This window comes from Schistocerca americana, chromosome 3 (genome assembly GCF_021461395.2).
Source record: "Schistocerca americana isolate TAMUIC-IGC-003095 chromosome 3, iqSchAmer2.1, whole genome shotgun sequence".
Lineage (NCBI taxonomy): Eukaryota > Metazoa > Arthropoda > Insecta > Orthoptera > Acrididae > Schistocerca > Schistocerca americana.
In genome coordinates this window covers 973,461,162-973,483,807 of record NC_060121.1, presented here as the reverse complement: position 1 = coordinate 973,483,807, position 22,646 = coordinate 973,461,162, and the positions used below count along the sequence as shown (strand labels likewise).

The window sequence follows — 22,646 nt, the reverse complement described above, 5'->3', positions numbered from 1 at the left end:
CGATGAATTTCGTGACGTTTCGCCAACACGAGTGGCCGGCATTGCCAAAGCTTCACTCTCCATTGCTGGTGGTGGAGTCGAGCTCGTGGCGCGCCAATGTCCGAGGGCTTTTCCGTGGTCATTTCCGGTGCGGTTCTCCTCTTACTACCTGCAACGGTCGTTTGCTGCAGCACGGAAATCCAGGATTTGTTCACCTTGAGGTTTTCTTCTTTCTTGTTGAAGCTATTCTCATGTTTGTGTACTTCAGCTTCTCTGAACAAGCTGGTGTGATAGCTCTTCTCTACAGCCAGAACTTTTGTGTCGGCGAATTTTACTATGTGGTCAGCCTCATACCGCGCGTTCTCTGCCGCGGCCGATTTCTCCACCTGCCCCAACTTGCAATGCCGCTTGTATTCGGTGGTCCTGGTGTTGATTGATCGTTAAATCATTCCAGCATGAACTTTTCCACATGCACATGGTATGCGGTACATTCCGACATGACAAGTGGGTCCCTTTTCTCCTTTGCCGACATGAGAAACTCTGTGATCATCTTTGTCTTTAGTCCGTGTTTGCACAAGATATGGCCGATTCTTTCCGTCACTGTGGGAATGTGTGCCAGAAAGGCCGTACCCGACATTTATTTTTCCGATGTATCACTGGAACAAGTGTTTGATTCTGCTACAGTCATAACTGGTGGAGTACCCATATTGCGGCTCACATATTCGTCTTCCTCGCGTTACGAGCATATTAAGCTTGCCTCTTTTCCGGCTCGGGGGGTGATTTGATAGTTTGTGACGGTATCAGTCCGTATGCGTCAGTTTTCGATACACGCTGTCTTCCAGGTTTTCACCATCCTTGTGACTCGCATATCTAGAAAGGGTGGCTGTTTCTCCTATTCTACTTCCATGGTAAATTTTGTGTTGGCATGGACGCTGTTTAAGCGTGTTAGGAATTAACAGTGTTGTATTACGCATCTACGGGGAGCAGATTTGCAGATTGTACCGATGCCTTGATTAACGACGGAAGAAGAAAGCGCGACTTATGTCCTGTCTCGCCTTTCTGTCGCGGTGCAGCGATGAAGGGGCTACACCGAAGTTTTGAAATGCAAGAGGTGTTTCTCCTCTCTGTAGGTCACCAGAGATCGGACTTCAGTATCATAGGAGTACCCAAAAAAGCAGAAGCTCAACCAGAGAGAGAGAGAGAGAGAGAGAGAGAGAGAGAGAGAGAGAGAGAGAGAGAGAGAACACAGTTAACGTTAAATCAGTGTATTCGGAGAAAAACGTAATTAGGAAAACATTTAAATAGTCAGAACGTTTTCGTCGAGACCTCGTAATTATGATGCGCTGTACATCCACACAGTTAACTAACTTCGTGAACATTTTGACAACGTTGTGACTGATCGGAGATGAAAGAAATTTCACCAACGTGTTGTCTATGAAACAATTGGAAGACTTATCCATTTTTGTTGGTGCTATAGCCATCCGTAAGGTAAAGCAGAAAAGCCTGGTTGAGAAGAAAAAAAAAAACTAGTCTGTTAAAGTTCTTCATTATTATTTTTTAGGAAAACAGCAGCATTGTGATTTAGATCTTCTGTAAAACATTTGAATGGACAAGGATGCTATTGAAAATTTTCTCGTATGTGACGAAACATGGGGTGTGTACGGCATATTTTAGACCCTCAGACTGAACACCAAATTCAGTGAAGTCACACGTCGAACTCCCCAAATTCCAAGAAAACCACAAAGAGGAAATCCGCGATCAAGACAATACTCACCTGGTTTATCGACCGATAAATGATTGATTGAGAAGAGTTAATGTCTCCACCCCCACTATCATTATCATCGTCGCTATCAACAGCCGCAGCATCCACTGCTCGATAAAGGCATCGCGCAGGGCTGTCCATGCATTGCAATACTCAGCTGTATGCACCCATTCTACTAGTATACGTTTCCGAATGTCATCTGCCTACTTCCCATTCAGGTGCACCTTCCATAAAGGTCCATTTCTATCGAAGAACATCCTTCGTCCACATAACATTTAGTCTGTAATGAGTTTCTGTGTTCTTTACTTCAGTTTATATTACTTCCTTACTGACCTTCAGTTCGATGACCACCTTGCATTCACAATGCACATATTAAATTTCACAGAACAGTCAATGAGGACGGCTGTAGAATTTTCATGAATTATCGTGTGTAGAACAGCAAATGGTTGGACATTCAGACGATGTGTTGATTAAATGCTCGCAGACACTGGTTTCATTCAGATAACATCGCACACACTGTGTGTATTTAAGCAAAAGGACTATGATAAATTGATTATCGAGTATCACTAATTAGACTACTGTCATAATTTTTGTATAGCTTTTGCACAACACTTTTTATATAAAGGACGTCCCAAATCGTAACATTCTTTCTCTGAGTAATGATATTTCTCAGTAAATACGTTCTGTAATAGTTACTTCTAAATATTTCAACACGACCTTCAACAGTCTATGAACACTTAAACCACTTCTCACAACGACTACGAATTATTAATATCCTCTGCTATAACTTCATGCGCCAAAACGTCATTACTATCTGTTCTCACTGTCGTTCAATTGCCTCCGTTATCTGTAAATCGCATTATAAGACAGATGTTGATGGCGTTGAGACAGCAACCAGTCACAGAGTTATTTTAAGTTCCTTAATTAAAAAGGTACCGTTATCGGTTTCGAACCATTACAATTCATCCTCAGACGGCTTTCATGCTTTGATTAGAACGGGTGGTGCACCAGATGTGTAAAAAATGTGTATGCTATACCGATGCTTTACGCCTTGGGTATCAGAATATCGTTCATCCCACACACCATTTGAGAATGGAATAAGGAACAGAGGTAGAAGATAGTAGTGGTACCAGAGTTGAAACTTCCCACCAGATTAAAACTGTGTGCCGGACCGAGACTCGAACTCGGGACTTTTGCCTTTCGGGGGCAAGTGCTTTACCACCTGAGCTACCCAAGCACGACTCACGACCCGTCCTCACAGCATTACTTCTGCCAGTACCTCGTCTCCTACCTTCCAAACTTCGCAGAAGCTCTCCTGCATACCTTGCAGGACTAGCACTCCTGGAAGAAAGGATATCCTTGGGTAGCTCAGTTGGTAGAGCACTTGCCCGCGAAAGGCAAAGGTCCCGAGTTCGAGCCTCGGTCCGGCACACAGTTTTAATCTTTCAGGAAGTTTCATATCAGCGCACACTCCGCTGCAGAGTGAAAATTTCATTCTGGCACCAAAGTTACCCCTCTGCTACCCTATCAAATCAGAAGTATCTGGAAATCTATTAATAAACATTAATGTCGGATGTGACCTTCATGGCGGCGTAAACTCTGCTCTGGACACTTTCAATCAGATCTGTGAATGCCTGTGGAGAAATGGGAGGTCATTCATGTTGGATGCTGGGGTGCGGAGCGATGTCGACGTTCTAACTCGTGTCAAAACTGCCCCATTGGGTTCAGTTCGGGATTCTGGTCAGGTCAGTCCATTTCAGGAATGTTATTGTCCGCAAACCGTTGCCTCAGATACGCTCTTTGAGGACAGGGTGCATTGTCATGCTGGAACATCGACTACGACCTATTCCTCGACTGTAAGCAGTACAAAATGCTGTAAAATGTGTTCATATAAGTGCAAGTTTAGCGTTTTCTTAACCGCATGGAGGAGACCACAAGGGAAGCAAAAAAAGAAAATGCCATACCACAGCGCCTTCTCCTCGGTACTTCACTCTTGGAACCACACATGATGGCGGGTAGCACTCTCGGGACATTCACCAACCGCAGACGTTCCCATCGGATTGCTACAGGGTGTAGCGTGATTTATCGTCCCAAATCACTCATTTACCAGTCATCCATTTTCCAGTGGCATCACTCTTTACACCGCCTTGTCGCTTAGCATCAACTGCACAAATATCTACACCTACACCCATACTCCGCAAGCCACCTGACGGTGTGTGGCGGAGGGTACTTTGAGTACCTTTATCGGTTCTCCCTTCTATTCCAGTCTCGTATTGTTCGTGGAAAGAAAGAATGTCGATATGCCTCTGTGTGTGCTCTAATCTCTCTGATTCATCCTCATGGTCTCTTCGCGAGATATACGTAGGAGAGAGCACTGCTTGAATCCTCGGTGAAGGTATGTTCTCGAAACTTCAACAAAAGCCCGTACCGAGGTACTGAGCGTCTCTCCTGCAGAGTCTTCCACTGGAGTTTATCTATCATTTCCGTAACGCTTTCGCAATTACTAAATGATCGTGTAAGGAAGCGTGCTGCTCTCCGTTGGATCTCCTCTATCTCTTCTATCAACGCTACCTGGTACGGATCCCACACTCGTGAGCAATATTCAAGCAGTGGGCGAACAAGTGTACTGTAACCTACTTCCTTTGTTTTCGGATTGCATTTCCTTAGGATTCTTCCAATGAATCTCAATCTGGCATCTGCTTTACCGACGATCAGCTTTATATGATCATTCCATTTTAAATCACTGCTAATGCGTACTCCCAGATAATTTATGGAATTAACTGCTTCCAGTTGCTGACGTGCTATATTGTAGCTAAATGATAAAGAATCTTTCTTTGTATGTATTCGCAGCACATTACACGTGTCTACATTGAGATTCAATTGACATTCCCTGCACCATGCGTCAATTCGTTGCAGATCCTCCTGCATTTCAGTACAATTTTCCATCGTTACAACCTCTCGATATACTACAGCATCTTCCGCAAAAAGCCTCAGTGAACTTCCGATGTTATCCACAAGGTCATTTATGTATATTGTGAATAGCAACGGTCCTACGACACTCCCCTGTGGCACACCTGAAATCACTCTTACTTCGGAAGACTTCTCTCCATTGAGAATGACATGCTGCGTTCTGTTATCTAGGAACTCTTCAATCCAATCACACAATTGGTCTGATAGTCCATATGCTCTTACTTCGTTCATTAAACGACTGTGGGGAACTGTATCGAACGCCTTGCGGAAGTCAAGAAACATGGCATCTAGCTCTGCTGATTCCTACAGAGTAGGTTTCTAGTCTCCAGAAAAGTCATTATAGATCGACGTTAGAGATATAGGTCTATAGTTCTGCACATCTGTTCGACGTCCCTTCTTGAAAACGGGGATTACCTGTGCCCTTTTCCAATCCTTAGGAACGCTACGCTCTTCTAGAGACCTACGGTACACCGCTGCAAGAAGGGGTGGCAAGCTCCTTCGCTTACTCTGTGTAAAATCGAACTGGTATCTCATCAGGTCCAGCGGCCTTTCCTCTTTTGAGAGATTGTAGTTGTTTGTCTATCCCTCTGTCGTCTATTTCGATATCTACCATTTAGTGATCTGTGCGACAATCTAGAGAAGGAACTACAGTGCAATCTTCCTCTGTGAAACAGCTTTGGAAAAAGACATTTAGTATTGCGGCCTTTAGTCCGTCATCCTCTGTTTCAGTACCGTTTTGGTCACAGAGTGTCTGGACATTTTGTTTTGATCCAGCTACCGCTTTGACATAAGACCAAAATTTCTTAGGATTTTCTGCCAAGCCAGTACATAGAACTTTACATCTTTCGGGACATTCACCAACCGCAAACGTTCCCATCTGATTGCTACAGGATGTAGCGTGATTTATCGCCCCAAATCACTCGTTTCCAGACAACCACTGTCCATTGGTATCAGTCTATACACCACCTTGTCGCTTAGCAACAACTGCAGAAATACGTGGCTTCTGAGCAGCTGCTCGATCACTGTAGCTCATTTTTCTCGAACTTCCCGAAGCATAGTGATTGTACTGCTGGTAGGAATTTGGAACTCACGAGTCATTCCTTCCGCTGATTTCACGGGATTTCTTACGATCACCATCCACTTCTTTCTACAGTACCTGCCTGTCAGTACATGAGGTCTGATTGGTCTTGATTTAGTTGTGGTTGGTGTTGTGTTGGCAGAAGAGCCAACACCGTGTTACGAGAGGAGGCTGAAATGCAGGCGTCTTAGCTCACGCAGGCTGGCGTGAGGAGGGAAGAACTATACTGACGTGAGGTGTGGAACATGACAAGGAATTAGAATTCAGAAAGCGGACGTAATTAGTTTGATACTTAACTTTAATCCATTAATGATGGACGTCGCTCTTGACGGTACATGATACACATTATTGTCTGTTCAGAATTCATTGTAATTAGTGAATATGGCGCCTTGCTAGGTCGTAGCAATTGACGTAGCTGAAGGCTATGCTGAACTGTCGTCTCTGCAATTGAGAGCGTATGTAGACAGTGAACCATCGCTAGCAAAGTCGGCTGTACAACTGGGGCGAGTGCTAGGACGTCTCTCTAGATCTGCCGTGTGGCGGCGCTCGGTCTGCAATCACTGATAGTGGCGACACGCGGGTCCGACGTATACTAACGGACCGCGGCCGATTTAAAGGCTATTTTTTTTGGTCATCAGTCTACTGACTGGTTTGATGCGGCCCGCCACGAATTCCTTTCCTGTGCTAACCTCTTCATCTCACAGTAGCACTTGCAACCTACGTCCTCAATTATTTGCTTGACGTATTCCAATCTCTGTCTTCCTCTACAGTTTTTGCCCTCTACAGCTCCCTCTAGTACCATGGAAGTCATTCCCTCATGTCTTAGCAGATGTCCTATCGTCCTGTCCCTTCTCCTTATCAGTGTTTTCCACATATTCCTATCCTCTCCGATTCTGCGTAGAACCTCCTCATTCCTTACCTTATCAGTCCACCTAATTTTCAGCATTCGTCTATAGCACCACATCTCAAATGCTTCGATTCTCTTCTGTTCCGGTTTTCCCACAGTCCATGTATCACTACCAAACAATGCTGTACTCCAGACGTACATCCTCAGAAATTTCTTCCTCAAATTAAGGCCGGTATTTGGTATTAGTAGACTTATCTTGGCCAGAAATGCCTTTTTTGCCATAGCGAGTCTGCTTTTGATGTCCTCCTTGCTCCGTCCGTCATTGGTTATTTTACTGCCTAGGTAGCAGAATTCCTCAACTTCACTGACTTCGTGACCTTCAATCCTGATGTTAAGTTTCTCGCTGTTCTCATTTCTACTACTTCTCATTACCTTCGTCTTTCTCCGATTTACTCTCAAACCATACTGTGTACTCTTTAGACTGTTCATTCCGTTCAGCTTATCATTTAATTCTTCTTCACTTTCACTCAGGATAGCAATGTCATCAGCAAATCGTATCATTGATACCCTTTCACCTTGTATTTTAATTCCACTCCTGAGCATTTCTTTTATTTCCATCATTGCTTCCTCGATGTACAGATTGAAGAGTAGGGGCGAAAGGCTACAGCCTTGTCTTACACCCTTCTTATGCGAGCACTTCGTTCTTGCTCGTCCACTGTTATTATTCCCTCTTGGTTGTTGTACATATTGTATATGACCCGTCTCTCCCTATAGCTTACCCCTACTTTTTTCAGAATCTCGAACAGCTTGCACCATTTTATATTGTCGAACGCTTTTTCCAGGTCAACAAATCCAATGAAAGTGTCTTGATTTTTCTTTAGTCTTGCTTCCATTATTAGCCGTAACGTCAGAATTGCCTCTCTCGTCCCTTTACTTTTCCTAAAGCCAAACTGATCGTCACCTAGCGCATTCTCAATTTTCTTTTCCATTCTTCTGTATATTATTCTTGTAAGCAGCTTCGATGCATGAGCTGTTAAGCTGATTGTGCGATAATTCTCGCACTTGTCAGCTCTTGCCGTCTTCGGAATTGTGTGGATGATGCTTTTCCGAAAGTCAGATGGTATGTCGCCAGACTCATATATTCTACACACCAACGTGAATAGTCGTTTTGTTGCCACTTCCCCCAATGATTTTAGAAATTCTGATGGAATGTTGTCTATCCCTTCTGCCTTATTTGGCCGGAAGTCCTCCAAAGCTCTTTTAAATTCCGATTCTAATACTGGATCCCCTATCTCTTCTAAATCGACTCCTGTTTCTTCCTCTATCACATCAAACAAATCTTCACCATCATAGAGGCTTTCAGTGTATTCTTTCCACCTATCTGCTCTCTCCTCTGCATTTAATAGTGGAATTCCCGTTGCACACTTAATGTTACCACCGTTGCTTTTAATGTCACCAAAGGTTGTTTTGACTTTCCTGTATGCTGAGTCTGTCCTTCCGACAATCATATCTTTTTCGATGTCTTCACATTTTTCCTGCAGCCATTTCGTCTTAGCTTCCCTGCACTTCCTATTTATTTCATTCCTCAGCGACTTGTATTCCTGTATTCCTGATTTTTCCCGGAACATGTTTGTACTTCCTCCTTTCATCAATCAACTGAAGTATTTCTTCTGTTACCCATGGTTTCTTCGCAGCTACCTTCTTTGGACCTATGTTTTCCTTCCCAACTTCTGTGATGGCCCTTTTTAGAGATGTCCATTCCTCTTCAACTGTACTGCCTACTGCGCTATTCCTTATTGCTGTATCTATAGCGTTAGAGAACTTCAAACGTATCTCGTCATTCCTTAGTACTTCCGTATCCCACTTCTTTGCGTATTGATTCTTCCTGACTAATGTCTTGAACTTCAGCCTACTCTTCATCACTACTATATTGTGATCTGAGTCTATATCTGCTCCTGGGTACGCCTTACAATCCAGTATCTGATTTCGGAATCTCTGTCTGACCATGATGTAATCTAATTGAAATCTTCCCGTATCTCCCGGCCTTTTCCAAGTATACCTCCTCCTCTTGTGATTCTTGAACAGGGTATTCGCTATTACTAGCTGAAACTTGTTACAGAACTCAATTAGTCTTTCTCCTCTTTCATTCGTTGTCCCAAGCCCATATTCTCCTGTAACCTTTTCTTCTACTCCTTCCCCTACAACTGCATTCCAATCGCCCATGACTATTAGATTTTCGTCCCCCTTAACATACTGCATTACCCTTTCAATATCCTCATACACTTTCTCTTCTGTTCATCTTCAGATTGCGACGTCGGCATGTATACCTGAACTATCGTTGTCGGTGTTGGTCTGCTGTCGATTCTGATTAGAACAACCCGGTCACTGAACTGTTCACAGTAACACACACTCTGCCCTACCTTCCTATTCATAACGAATCCTACACCTGTTATACCATTGATATTACCCGATACTCATCTGACCAGAAATCCTTGTCTTCCTTCCACTTCACTTCACTGACCCCTACTATATCTAGAGTGAGCCTTTGCATTTCCCTTTTCAGATTTTCTAGTTTCCCTACCACGTTCAAGCTTCTGACATTCCACGCCCCGACTCGTAGAACGTTATCCTTTCGTTGATTACTCAATCTTTTTCTCATGGTAACCTCCCCCTTGGCAGTCCCCTCCCGGAGATCCGAATGGGGGACTATTCCGGAATCTTTTGCCAATGGAGAGATCATCATGACCCTTCTTCAATTACAGGCCACATGTCTTGTGGATACACGTTACGTGTCTTTAATGCAGTGGTTTCCATTGCCTTCTGCATCCTCATGTCGTTGATCATTGCTGATTCTTCCGCCTTTAGGGGCAGTTTCCCACCCCTAGGACAAGAGAGTGCCCTGAACCTCTATACGCTCCTCCACCCTCTTTGACAAGGCCGTTGGCGGAATGAGGCTTACTTCTTATGCCGGAAGTCTTCGGCCGCCAATGCTGATTATTTATCAAAATTTAGGCAGTGGCGGGGATCGAACCCGGGACCGAAGAAGTTTTGATTATGAATCAAAGACGCTACCCCTAGACTACGAGTACGATTTAAAGGCCATACCACCCAGCAAATGTGGTGTGTGGCGGTGACACCACAGTTGTCCCTGCGTTTTAACTTCACAGTGACATCACCATCACCAACACTCGACTTGGCCATCTTTAGAAGGGTTGAAATGTCCCTGACGGATTTGTTAGACGGGTGACATCCTGTGACTAGTCCATAGTTGAATTCGCTGACCTCTCCTGACCGACCCACTACTGCTTCTCTACTGTCGCACAGTACCTCCCATCTCCGTGTGGATGCCGACACTGTGCTCTCAGGTTTTCTCCCGCCCTCTGGTTTCCGCGCCGGCTGTAGAGCCCGCTAACGAGGCCGGAAGCGGCTGGCTGCTGCGCGACGCACCCCAGCCGGCCTCTCCCCTCGCGGCCACGTGCGTGCGCATATCCCCAGCCCCGCACGTGTTCCGGCTGCCGCCCTACCTGCGCAGCCGGGGTTATTTTTTGCGTCACCAAATTAGCGGCGCCGTCGGACGGCTGCTGCTGCTGCCGTTGCCACCGTCACCGCAGGCCTCGGGCCCTCGCCGGCTGTGCTGGGTGCTCAGACGGCCCCGCGCCCCAGCAGAAGCCTCTCATACATATGGAGCGGACTTCTTACGGCCGCCGACAGGTTTATTGAAATTCTGGAGGGCGGCTTCCTACACCGTCGACGGGCGTGGCGTTCTCCCTCGCTTCCCGGCACGTCCCGTTTCTTGTGGCTTCCCCCTCCCCAGGGGCGACGCCAGCTACGCTCTCTTCCTGCCGTCCGGTTCGGGGACCAGCGGCACTCACACGGAGCCTTGTGGGTTCCCTGGTCCGTTCTCTTAAGACGAGTAGCCATCGATTTCGGCGGGCTTTGGCGTATTAGTCGGGGGCCATTCCAAAGCATGTCCTAAAAAAAAGGTTTGGGCCATTACTTGTTGTTTAAAACAGTTGATTGCGAATGTCACGTCGTAAAACGAGCCTTGAATAATCGAAAAAAGACAACTGACACTATGCCAGAGATAGTTTCCAGCATTCGGCTGAAAGAGGCTTTGGTCCGGGCTGGAGATGACGACCAGGTCTTCACATGGAACGTTTTTGCCCAGTTTGCTGATGTTTCCCAGCACATGGTGGAAATAAACAACTTTTGAGAATATATACGAAGACAGTAATTTGTTCTCGAAAGAAAAGTTACTGTCGATGACCATACAGCTTTTCCCTGGAATAAATGATGACTAACCGCAGCTGCCGACAGGTGTTGTTGATATACCTCGATGTGGACAGTAACTGTTCTTTCGATAACAAGTTTAGCTCCCTGCTTGCTTTATTCGTCGACTTCTGCGGGCTACGCGTTAAACTTGCCCGTACGCGTTCAAGCGTTTCTTCGCTCACTGCAGGCCGACCCGTTGATTTCCCCTTACAGAGGCATCCAGAAGCTTTAAACTGCGCATACCATCGCCGAATGGAGTTAGCAGTTGGTGGATCTTTGTTGAACTTCGTCCTGAAGTGTCGTTGCACTGTTATGACTGACTGATGTGAGTGCATTTCAAGCACGACATACGCTTTCTCGGCTCCTGTCGCCATTTTGTCTCACTGCGCTCTCGAGCGCTCTGGCGGCAGAAACCTGAAGTGCGGCTTCAGCCGAACAAAACTTTATGAGTTTTTCTACGTGTCTGTAGTGTGTCGTGACCATATGTCAATGAATGGAGCTACAGAGAATTTATGACATCGCTTCAATCATTTGTAATAGCCCTATATATATATATATATATATATATATATATATATATATATATATATATATATATATAGTTAAAGGCTACCCAGCTTTGACCTTCGTCTGTGCGAATGGGCACAGGTTGCCCAAACTCTTACGGGAATCGTCAAAGCGTGCGCGAGTAATGAGTGGGTGGGCAAATGTCTATAAGCTACAATACATATGTAGAATTGTGGACAGTTGGGAATGTCACGGGAAGCGTGCAAGGGATAAGTCCCGGCAGTCGCGCTATTCATCTGTGTCCTCGGTGGCTCAGATGGATAGAGCGTCTGCCATATAAGCAGGAGATCCCGGGTTCGAGTCCCGGTTGGGGCACACATTTTCAGCTGTCCACATCGAGGTATATCAACAACACCTGTCGGCAGCTGAGGTTGTCAGTTAGTCATCATTTATCTTTTGAGAAGTTATGGCAAGAACCAGTACTTAGCAGTACTTAGAATGAGGCTGGCAGTAAGGCCTAAACGAATCCGCTTGTGAATAAGCTGCAAAAAAAAAAAAAATCGAGTTTTTGTTTTTCATCTTACATCGATGTTCACAGTTTTTTTAAAAGATTAGTAGTTAAAATAATTGAATTGGACATCGGGAAGTTGGTTTTTAAACAACTTAAAGACCTTTCGGTATGCAGCCACCTTGAAAGTACCTTTCAGATGTAGACTCAGGAAAGTTTCCAGATGTGTTGGAAAATATGGCTTGCGAAAATACTGTAAAAGTTAAAAAGCTTGAATGTGTTGGACATGTGCAAAAGAGGATAGGCACAAGTTTACGTAAACTAAGGAAGAAATGAAAGGGAAAAGAGCTCGGCGATGGCAACGTTTATGTGGTCGTCTCACTAAGGAAGAGGTGGACAGGTTGCAGCTCTATTATTGTTCAGCCATAAGAAGGAATCAGAGTGACATAGAGGCCATGAGGATAGCAGTTTCTTCTTCCACAAAACTTCTACAGATGACAACCCACAACACACACTCTGTGACATTGGTGTAGACTCATGATGTTGTTACAGGAAAGCACTTGCAAATGGTGACGTTTATGTTCACCATCACTCCCTGTGATCTGCACTATTAGAAGCAATTAAGGAGCCTAAGTCACAGTAAACTATTGTCACAGTCGTCATTTTTATCTGTTTTCCGTCTTTCCCTTAGTTGCTCTAAATTCTTGGAAGTATGTACGTCTATGCAACTAAATGAAGGCAGTTTGTTCATTCGCATACGCGTTTCGCTTCTTTTATTTGGGAAACATCATCAGTGGTGATGTCCAGTGCTGTTAACATATGTATGTGGTCCTGGAGGTGTATTTGATAGTTTTCATACTCCAGCTGGCCAATTTCTGACAAAATCGGAATGTATGTTTCAACTAGGACACAAAAAAATTACAGAGAGAACAGACACTGCTTCAATCATCTGATATTGGAACGCCTGCCAAAAGCAGCGACTTTTCGACTTAAAACTATGCAATAGATGTGTTATATGCTGTTATTTGTTTTAACGATGGAGCGGTAAGCAGACGTGAAGTTCTAGAACGCTAAGAACATATTCTCGGTTCTGTAGGAAACAGTCATTGATACTATGAGAGGGCTGAAACTGAAAAGTCGGCTCTTGAGGCAACTACAGAAGCCACAGTAAGAACAGGAACAAGAAAAGGAAGACAGAAGATCAGGAACACGTGAATCAAGAAGATAATGTAGATGGAATGTATTAGGAACAACGGTGTTGAGTCATAAATCAGATGTAGTTTTGAACTGAATGTCCTGTGAATTAAATTTTCTGACTTGTGAGTTTTATGCACAAATCATCTATTTGAACAAGAGGTCCGAAATTTTTCGAATGTTTCAGGGTAACTCTTTTGGAGAAAACTATACTGTACATACAAGTGAACTATCAACAGGGAGATAAACATACACATTGATTAATTATAAAAAAGTTAAGTTAATATTGAGTATAAGATGTAAATATTTACAGAATAAAAGTTTGTGACTAAAACGACGTGACTGTAGTCCACTTTTTAGCAGACATGTTGTTAATGTGTACTTACAGTTTCAAGCATCTACAGGGTTATTACAAATGATTGAAGCGATTTCACAGCTCTACAATAACTTTATTATTTGAGATATTTTCACAATGCTTTGCACACACACACAAAAACTCAAAAAGTTTTTTTAGGCATTCACAAATGTTCGATTTGTGCCCCTTTAGTGATTCGGCATACATCAAGCCGATAATCAAGTTCCTCCCACTCTCGGCGCAGCATGTCCCCATCAATGAGTTCGAAAGCATCGTTGATGCGAGCTCGCAGTTCTGTCACGTTTCTTGGTAGAGGAGGTTTAAACACTGAATCTTTCACATATCCCAACAGAAAGAAATCGCATGGGGTTAAGTCGGGAGAGCGTGGAGGCCATGACATGGATTGTTGATCATGATCTCCACCACGACCAATCCATCGGTTTTCCAATCTCCTGTTTAAGAAATGCTTCTGCTTTAGCCTTTTCCGTAAGATTTTCCAAACCGTCGGCTGTGGTACGTTTAGCTCCCTGCTTGCTTTATTCGTCGACTTCCGCGGGCTACGTATGAAACTTGCCCGCATGCGTTCAACCGTTTCTTCGCTCACTGCAGGCCGACCCGTTGATTTCCCCTTACAGAGGCATCCAGAAGCTTTAAACTGCGCATACCATCGCCGAATGGAGTTAGTAGTTGGTGGATCTTTGTTGAACTTCGTCCTGAAGTGTCGTTGCACTGTTATGACTGACTGATGTGAGTGCATTTCAAGCACGACATACGCTTTCTCGGCTCCTGTCGCCATTTTGTCTCACTGCGCTCTCGAGCGCTCTGGCGGCAGAAACCTGAAGTGCGGCTTCAGCCGAACAAAACTTTATGAGTTTATCTACGTATCTGTAGTATGTCGTGACCATATGTCAATGAATGGAGCTACAGTGAATTTATGAAATCGCTTCAATCATTTGTAATAGCCCTGTAAGTAACATAGTGCATAGATTCCAAGTATAGATAAACAATGTTAAAAAATATATCAGCTCAACCACTCGTTTATAGTGTAAAACACTAAGATTGACGCGTCTCGGAAGTCAAGCTTCCATCATCAGAATAATAAAAAGTAAAAGAACTTGTTAAAACTCGCTAAAATGGAACATGCACCAGGCACAATAAAACTGATAATAAAATTAAAACATCGTGGCTACTTCCCTTGTTGCAGCCGTGTCTTCCAAGGTGCATCTCCACATAGTCGTCAAAATATAAAAAACTCTAAAATGGTGTCGCCTATGGTGTTCAACATCTAACCACTAGGCTCTCTCCTCTATCGTCGTAAACCGCCCGTGCGTCTTCGTTGATACCACACACCACGTAGCCAAACACGACACTGAAACCCGAGTGAGCTCACGCGCAAGTAAACAAGAAGTCATAGAGATGTCTATAGAAACAGATAACTATCTACTAGGTCATTTATATATATTGTGAAAAGCAATGGTCCCATAACACTCCCCTGTGGCACGCCAGAGGTTACTTTAACGTCTGTAGACGTCTCTCCATTGATAACAACATGCCGTGTTCTGTTTGCTAAAAACTCTTCAATCCAGCCACATAGCTGGTCTGATATTCCGTAGGCTCTTACTTTGTTTATCAGGCGACAGTGCGCAACTGTATCGAACGCCTTCCGGAAGTCAAGAAAAATAGCATCTACCTGGGAGCCTGTATTTAATATTTTCTGGGTCTCATGAACAAATAAAGCGAGTTGGGTCTCACACGATCGCTGTTTCCGGAATCCATGTTGATACCTACATAGTAGATTCTCGGTTTCGAAAAACGACATGATACTCGAGGAAAAAACGTTCTAAAATTCTACAACAGATCGACGTCAGAGATATAGGTCTATAGTTTTGCGCATCTGCTTGACGACCCTTCTTGAAGACTGGGACCACCTGTGCTCTTTTCCAATCATTTGGAACCTTCCGTTCCTCTAGAGACTTGCGGTACACGGCTGTTAGAAGGGGGGCAAGTTCTTTCGCGTACTCTGTGTAGAATCTAATTGGTATCCCGTCAGGTCCAGTGGACTTTTCTCTGTTGAGTGATTCCAGTTGCTTTTCCATTCCTTGGACACTTATTTCGATGTCAGCCATTCCCATGCGACAGAATCGTGATGACATTTTTCAACAGAAAAATGCTCGTTCACACATGCCACACTGTCTGTTAACTGTCTTCGTGATTGTGAGCTACTCCTGTAGCCAGCAATAATCCCAGATCTGTTCCCGATAGAACACGTGTGGCACCACTCGGATGTCAACTTCGTCCCAATGCCATTTCCGCGATATCAATAACCATCTACAGCAGTTGTGGGACTGCGTGCCTCAGGAGAGGATACTATGACTTTATGGCGCCGTTCCCTACCCAATCTGTGCGTTCGTCCAGGCTAGAGTGGGTGCAAAGTCATTGTGACAAGTGGGCTCACACTACCAAATTCATTATAAATTTGACACGCTCTTGCAATCACTGAAATAACATCACATGCCCTCTCTACCCGTGCAGTTCCATTTCGTTTCCTCCTCCGCTTCTGGCAGTTTTATTCTTTTTGTCAGGCAGTGTAGTATTGGTTACAAACTGAGACTCTTAAGGGATGAGCGGTTTTTTACTAACAAATTTATCCTATACTATATCTGCAGTTATATCCACTGAGATCTTGATAAAATATCAACTAGCTGTCAAGGCCGGCAACTAGCTATTAATATAGAGAAATGCAAAGTTACGGACGTCAAGAAGTATAAAAACATAGGAAACAGAACGCAATGCCCTCAGCATACGAAGGGAGAGATTATGGCAATAGGAACTCAGTGCTGATGGTCAATTTACGGTACAAGGAACGTCAATGCTCCAGAATGTTCGGTTCAATCCCACGTCCGGCCATCCTGATTTAGGTTTTCCGTGATTTCCCTATATCACTTCAGGTAAATGCCGGGATGGTTCCTTTGAAAGGGCACGGCCGATTTCCTTCCCCATCCTTCCCTAACCCGAGCTTGTGCTCCGTCTGTAATGACCTCGTTGTCGATGGGACGTTAAACACTAATCTCCTCCTCCTCCAGAATGTTCGAAAACAGTATAATACGCCTTACTTTATGCCACGCTTGTTGCAAGAAGCACCTATACGTTGTGGCCGAGCGATTCTAGGCGCTTCAGTCCGGAACCGCGCTATTGCTACCGTCGCAGGTTTGAATCCGGCCTCTGGCACGGATGTATGTGATGTCCTTAGGTTCAAGTAGTTCTAAGCCTAGGGGACTGATGACCTCAGATATTGAGTTCCATAGTGCTCAGAGCCATTTGAACCAAGCACCTATTTTTTAACATTGACATTCACAACCACGACCTCTCATACAGTATGGATAAAATCATAGATGAACAAACAAAAAATGTAATATACTGATCTTCAAAAAAAAATTATAATAAAGTCAATCTAAGGACGACTAACACGGAGACTGCATTGGATGAAAGCACATGGAATCCGCTATTAGAATGCGCGCAGAATAACGTGGCTAGCAAATATGCAGTCAGCAGGGCACACACTTGGAGGACTCTATTGTGTCACTGGAAAGGAGCAGTATGTCGACCTCTTTTTCTTGGCTGTCTCAACAGATGAAGTACGAAGAGTGGACTATAGTATAACTGTTCTGACATGTACGAGTTTATGGGTTTAAATGTCTACGATGGCTGGTTGAATCCCTGCTCAGACGCAAAAAAGGTCATCCGTCAACAGACAGAGACTAAACGTTCTGACTTCAGCCATTAACAGTTTACTTGCAGGAAATTCCAATTAATATGGCAGACTTAAGATTAGGATATTTCTAACGATCTTAAACATTGTTACTAGGGGATAGAATATTGGCTCAAAATCTTTACAGTTATGTAGTTTAAAGTAATAACCAACATAAATTTCTTAACCAGGTATGTGACTAAAAAACTCCCATCCATAACGAACCACCAGCAGCGACTACCACCAATCTACAGGGATCATGAATATCGAAATTGGAAAACTTCTTATCAATCATGTCGAAGTACTTGTTTTTTGAAACTTCCTGCCAGGTTAAAACTGTTTTAATCTGCCAGGAAGTTTCATATCAGCGCACACACCGCTGCAGAGAGAAAGTCTCATTCTGGATACTTGTTTGTTGTTAGTTATTGATTTTTTTCCCTTTCTCTTAGATCATTCATTTTATGGCAAGTGAGTCGCGTAAGTTTAAAGTACTGAACTCACTATATAAAGTTCATAATACGAGGGTTGTCCAGAAAGTAAGTTCCGATCGGTCGCGAAATGGAAACCACAGTGAAAACCAGAAACTTTTATTTGCAACAGTTAGATATACCTTCCACCTACTTCTCGACATAGTGGCCGTTCCAACTTCGAGTTTCGTCGTAGTTCTGTATCAGCTTTCGAATATCCTCTTCACAGAAAGCTGCCGCCTGTCCTTTCGGCCAGTTATCTTCACTGATCTGCAGCTCGTTGTCTGTGGAAAATTTTTGTCTTCATAGCCAGCGATTCTTGTGAGCAGAGATGAGACTCAGGGGGGAGCCAATTACGGACTGTATTGTGAGTGATCAAACACTTCTCATCGGGAACGCTGCAGGAGCGTCTTCATTGCCCCTGCAGTGTGCGGCCGGGAATTGGCATGAAGGAGGAACTGCTCGACAATTGTGTCATGTGGGCTGCATGGCGCAGGCGAAATCCCTAACCAGACCCCCATACTTGGCGGGAGACGCTATTCTCTACGCATATTTACGTGGTCACTGTTAATTCAAAACTGAAAAGAACGACGCGACACGATCCAAGGAATAGAAAAGCAACTGGAATCACTCAACAGAGGAAAGTCCACTGGACCTGACGGGATACCAATTCGATTCTACACAGAGTACGCGAAAGAAATTGCCCCCTTCTAACAGCCGTGTACCGCAAGTCTCTAGAGGAATGGAGGGTTTCAAATTGGAAAAGAGCACAGGTAGTCCCAGTCTTCAAGAAGGGTCGTCGAGCAGATGTGGAAAACTATAGACCTATATCTCTGACGTCGATCTGTTGTAGAATTTTAGAACATGTTTTTTGCTCGAGTATCATGTCGTTTTTGGAAACCCAGAATCTACTATGTAGGAATCAACATGGATTCCGGAAACAGCGATCGTGTGAGACCCAACTCGCTTTATTTGTTCATGAGAACCAGAAAATATTAGATACAGGCTTCCAGGTAGATGCCATTTTTCTTGACTTCCGGAAGGCGTTCGATACAGTTCCGCACTGTCGCCTGATAAACAAAGTAAAGGCCTACGGAATATCAGACCAGCTGTGTGGCTGGATTGAAGAGTTTTTTGCAAACAGAACACAGCATATTTTTCTCAATGGAAATACGTTTACAGACGTTAAAGTAACCTCTGGCGTGCCAAAGGGGAGTGTTATGGGACCACTGCTTTTAAAATATATATAAATGACCTAGAAGATAGTGTTGGAAGTTCCATGCGGCTTTTCGCGGATGATGCTGTAGTATACAGAGAAGTAGCAGCATTAGAAAATTGTAGCGAAATGCACGAAGATCTGCTGCGGATAAGCACTTGGTGCAGGGAGGGCAACTGACCCTTAACATAGACAAATGTAATATATTGCGAATACATAGAAAGAAGGATCCTTTATTGTATGATTATATGATAGTGGAACAAACACTGGTAGCCGTTACTTCTGTAAAATATCTGGGAGTATGCGTGCGGAACGATTTGAAGTGGAATGATCATATAAAATTAATTGTTGCTAAGGCGGGTACCAGGTTGAGATTCATTGGGAGAGTCCTTAGAAAATGTAGTCCATCAACAAAGGAGGTGGCTTACAAAACACTCGTTCGACCTATACTTGAGTATTGCTCATCAGTGTGGGATCCGTACCAGATCGGGTTGACGGAGGAGATAGAGAAGATCCAAAGAAGAGCGGCGCGTTTCGTGACAGGGTTATTTGGTAACCGTGATAGCGTTACGGAGATGTTTAACAAACTCAAGTGGCAGACTCTGCAAGAGAGGCGCTCTGCATCGCGGTGTAGCTTGCTCGCCAGGTTTCGAGAGGGTGCGTTTCTGGATGAGGTATCGAATATATTGTTTCCCCCTACTTATACCTCCCGAGGAGATCACGAATGTAAAATTAGAGAGATTAGAGCGCACACGGAGGGTTTCAGACAGTCGTTCTTCCCGCGAACCATACGCGACTGGAACAGGAAAGGGAGGTAATGACAGTGGCACGTAAAGTGCCCTCCGCCACACACCGTTGGGTGGCTTTCGGAGTATAAATGTAGATGTAGATGTAGATCGACGGGCATAGCAGAGACACTGGCCAACACATCTGAGCGAAGCTTTACCGGATTTTCGCAGTGTTTTTCATTTCGCGACCGATCGGAACTTACTTTCTGGACAACCCTCGTATCACAATAAAAGTTATTAAAGACTGGTTTGACCATTAGGAAGGAGGTTAACGTACCGTCAGACTATAGGTCATTAGCCACACAGTGCCTGTTATTGATGGACAATGATGTGGATGGAAAGGAGGCGTAGTTTACGCTAAGATACTATTGCAGTATTTAGCAAATGTCGCCGATATAGACTCGCATTTGGCAAGAGGGCTGCCAAGATGACAGCCCGATTTGCCTTATCTGGTTCTCCGTGGTTTCTTACATCACTCGGTGCGAATGCTGGGAAAGTTCCACTGAAAAAGTAATGGCAGATCTCCTATAGATTTATTGCTCGAGCTGAGGCTTTCCTCTCGCCTTTTTTTAAATTTCTTTTCCCACAGTCGTTGCGAATACTCGCTATACTCGCCCACTGTGTTAACCACAGCCCTACCTCTCCATGCCATTTAGTACGGAGTTATAACTCACTCGCATGATAGTGGGTTGGAAATTGGGATGCGACGTTGTAAAACGAATCATTCCGGTAATGGCCGTGAAATGATAAACTGAAGATCAATTTTTTTTTTTTTCATAACTCTAGACGTACGGGAATTTTAAACCTGCTGCTTCCGTATTACCCAGTTTGTAGTTTTGTTAAGCGCGATTTAATGACAAGGCCAAAGTTTTCGAGGAACTGTGCAGTACCTTTCACGTAATTCAGACGTCATATCCCTCCTGGAACTGGGTGTTGTGACTGGCGGTGCATGTGTTCCAGATTGCCTTGAAGGCATAACACAGCCGTAGGGGACCCCACGGCAGCCACTCACAGTCTGAACAGAGGGACGCCTTGTGACCCTGCCCTTGCCCCTCCACTGCGTATGAAAGCCACGACTGTGGCGTGTCCCTTCCGGTGCAGCCCGTTTTGTCACACGTAGGTTTCTTTTTCCGGCAACCAACGGCCACGAATTCTATGTGGGTGGCGTCTGACTTTACGTTTTAAGGAGCAGTTAGACACGATGGCTGTAGCATGAGCTGATGTGACAAGCGTTAATGGATTAATACGAGGGTTGACTCAGAAGTAATGACTCCACCTTCGTAACTCTTCAACAGTTGGCGGCATAGGTATGCGGCAGGTACGGGCTTATCCCGTAGCCTCTTCCCTACAGCTCCAGTTGGCGGGAAGCCTTAGCACTGAACGGTTGTGTTGTTACAGTGTAAAGTATGGAACCCTGCGCAGACGGTCGGTCAGTGCGTTTTAAGCAACGTGCAGTCATTGAATTCTTGACAGCAGAAGGTATCACACCAAAGGAGATTCATCAGAGAATGAAAGCAGTTTATGGTGATTGTGTTGACGTTAGTACTGTGCGTCGTTGGGCGAGTAAGTTTAAAGATGTTGATGCGGGAACATCTGACGTGTGTGACAAAGAGCTGGACGTCCTGTGGCAGCAACCACCGAGTTTCACAAGCAAAAGTTTGACAGATTGATTCAGGACGATCGTCTTAGCACTCAGAGAAAAATCGCAAGCACGATCGGCATTTCACAAGAACGTGTGGGTCACATTATTGGTTTGCTTGGCTATCGGAAGATATTGTCCACGATGGGTGCCTGAATGCCGACTCCTGAAATGAAGGCACACAGACTTGAAATTTGCCAGGAACTCCTCTCGCGTTATGAGAATGAAGACGCAAAGCACTCACATCAACATAATCACCATAAACTGCTTTCATTCTCTGATGAATCCCCTTTGGGGTGACATCTTCTGCTGTTAAGAATTCAATGACTGCACGTTGCTTAAATCGCATTGACCGACCATCTACGCAGGGTTCCATACTTTACATTGTAACAACACAACCGTTCAATGCTAAGGCTTCCCGCCAACTGGAGCTGTAGAGAAGAGGCTACGGAACAAGCTGCATACCAATGCTACCAACTGTTGAAGAGATACGAAGGTGGAGGCATTACTTTTCAGTCAACCCTCGTATTTCCCTGGTTGTTCTTGTCCATTCTTTACGTAGGCAGTGCAGAAAGAGGTGTTCGGACACCTACATTAGTACAATGAAATTCTCGCTGAAGTTCTTGGCAGAGGGTTCATCGAACCATTACGACTATTTCTCTACCCCTCCACTCTCGAATTGCACGTAGGAGCAACGGACACCTGGAACTTTGCGTGCGAGATTTGATTTCTCTTACTTTATTACCATGATCATTCCTCCCTGTGTACAAGGGAATTAACAAACTAGTTCGGTATTCGGACGAGAAAGTGGGGACCTGAATTTCGTCAAAAGTTCTTGCGACAATGAAAAGAAACCTTTGTTTTGATCGTCCCCACCCAAACTCTTGTGTCATGTCCTTGACACTCTCTCAGTTATTTCGCGATAATACAAAACTATTGTCGATTTCGCCCGTCAATCGTTTCTGGTGAGGATCTCATACCGCATCGCAGTACTCTAGAAGAGGACGGGCAAGCGTACTCTTCAGCAGATTTCTTGCATCTTCTGTGTGTTCTGCCAATGAAACGCAGTTTTTGTTCCACCTTTCCCGCCTTTTGACTGTGTGATGGTTCTTATGTAAGTTGTTCGTAAATTTAGTCCCTAGGTGTTAAGTTCCATCCACGACCTTTAAATTTGTTTGATTTATCGTGTAACCCTCCGGTCTCGACGACACTTCAAAAAAAGGTCAGTGCTCAGTATTTCATGTGATGACAAAATGTGTTAATGTACCATTGGCATCAGATTTCACCACAACTCTGCTCAGTACCGCCGTGGATGT

General features: G+C 44.4%; 1 protein-coding gene and 1 non-coding gene across 2 annotated transcripts in view; both read left to right on the top strand.

The window, feature by feature from the left end:
* The window catches only part of LOC124606599 (proton channel OtopLc-like), a 229,782-nt gene that overhangs the window by 95,827 nt on the left and 111,309 nt on the right, over positions 1–22,646 (top strand). The window lies entirely within an intron of this gene.
* Trnai-uau lies at positions 11,717–11,790 on the top strand. Its single transcript has one exon. It is a non-coding gene; the product is annotated as a tRNA-Ile (tRNA).